A 2,171-nucleotide genomic window follows, 5' to 3' on the forward strand; every position below is an offset into this window, starting at 1 on the left:
GGCCACCACAGAACCCTTCACAGAAACATCCAGGTTGGTGAAGCTCCTCAGGCTCACCAACTCTGACTTAGAACCCTACTCTACAAGATTCACCTTAAACCATAGCCCTAAGCACCACATCCAAACCACCCTGAAACACATCCAGGGTGGGTGACTCCACCACCTCCCTGGGCAGCTCATTTAGTCCCTGACCACTCTCTCCATGAAAAGCTTTTTCCTAATGTCCAATCTAAACCTCCCCAGCCTCAGCTTGAGGCCATTCCCCCTTGTTCTGTGTCCAACCACCTATGAGAGGAGACCAGTGCCAGCCTCTCCATAATATCCCTCCAGGTAGCTGTAGACAGATGCCTTGGAGCACAAGGCAGCTGGGAAACAGCAACCAGGTGTTTGCTCCCAGGAGAATGGAAGTTCAGTTGGCCTTTGGACAGCAGTGTTTGGTTTTCAGCCACAGACACCCATAGAGGCTGTAAATGTCAGCTGGGCAGTGCTGATCCAGGGCTGTGTTTGGGAAGGTGCTTGTACAAAGATACTTCACAATCACCTTGCTTTTAGCAAACACCCATTTTGTACTCATTATCCTTAGTCCCAAGCTTCCCCAGGCTGGGAAAAGAAAAAAGCCCCTAATTTAGTCATTTAATGAGTCAAAAATGCACGTGGAGTACGAGTAAAGACTGCTTCATCCATCATCTGGGAGAAGGTAGGAGGATAACTAAGCCATCAAACAAAACCCCACTTTTGACAAGAAGGCAGAGCATTGAGGAGCAGCCCAGGTGGGGAAGCAGCAGAACAAGCAGAACAACACTAAACACATCCCTCCACCATGCCCTGCAGAGGTGGGCACAAACACAGCAGGACATCAAGGCCTGGGTGCCACCTACCTCAGTGCACGGCAGGTTTGGGGCTCTCACCTCGCCCATTGGACTCTTGTAGGCAGGTGTGGGAAGGACAATGCTGGTGGGGAACAAAATGTTCTGCCCTGCAGAGCTTGTGGTGCTGTTGCTGTGGTTTGAGGGTTGGTGTGTGCAGAGCAAACATCCTGTGGGAGGCTTGGCCACCATCCCACGCACAGTCCCACCTGGCATCTTAACACAGCTTTGGCAGAGCAGGCAGAGGAAAGCAGAGCTCCAACCACAACCATTATTCTCCTGTGCAGGGCTGTTTTCCTGCTAGTTGGAACTGGAGAAATGGGGGAGGGTTTGCTCTAAGCCCAGCTGCAGGCTGCCTGCCTGCATGGTTACAGCAAAGTGTGGAGCTCCCCTCTGCAGGGGTCACAGCCTCTCTCAAGGGTGCACTTCACTCCCCTTGCACAGAAATGCTTCTCTCATGCTGATGTCTAGGGAATAATCTTGGCTTGTGTGAGAATCCACTGGGGAAGACAGCACCAACCACCAACAAACTGTTCTCCCAAGATGAAAGAAGTCTCCAACATCCTCTGTCTCTCCCACCTCTGCCCTTGTCAAGCTCCTTGCCATCTGCCCCTCCACGCTTGCAGGGAGGTGCAATCACCCTAGCAAGGCATCATGCACTCAAACCATCCCTGTCAGCCCATAGGACCCCAACTGCCACCCTGTCCTACAGTCCTAGACTTCATAAAGCACTCAAGCCCCACTGCTGAGACAATATCTTCTGCAACAAGCCTGACCTGCTGGCCAGAGTGTCAGGAGAGCCAGGAGTATGTCCCACACTGCCAGACCTTCTCTAAGATCCCTCAGAGCTCCTTTACCAGCCGCACACAAGTACCCAGAGCTGAACTGGGCACTGTCAAGAACCTGCTGTCTCAGAGTGAGAGAGGCCCCCAACATCCTCCATCTCTCCCACTTCCAGGAGCACACAGCCCACTCTCCTCCAGGCAGGCTCCTTGCCATCCCCCTCTCCATGCTTGCAGGGAAGTGCACCCCAGCAAGGCAAACTCAGCCCTGAGACCCCCATTGAACTCAAACTGCTCTTTGGCTTCATAGAGCCCCCAAACCTCACTGCTGAGACAGGCAAAAAGCCTGAGCTGCTGGCCAGGGGGATCAGGAGGCCTGAGACCATGTCCCACACTGCCACCTCCTCCCTGAGAACCCCCAGAGCTGCTTTCCCAGCTGGTCACAAGTAGCCACGACTGAAGCAGCACCTGGGGACATTTGATAGAGGTAGACATTGATGTGAAGGACCTCGGAGGAGCTCAG

This window comes from Pogoniulus pusillus, chromosome 11 (genome assembly GCF_015220805.1).
Source record: "Pogoniulus pusillus isolate bPogPus1 chromosome 11, bPogPus1.pri, whole genome shotgun sequence".
NCBI classification, from domain to species: Eukaryota; Metazoa; Chordata; class Aves; order Piciformes; family Lybiidae; genus Pogoniulus; species Pogoniulus pusillus.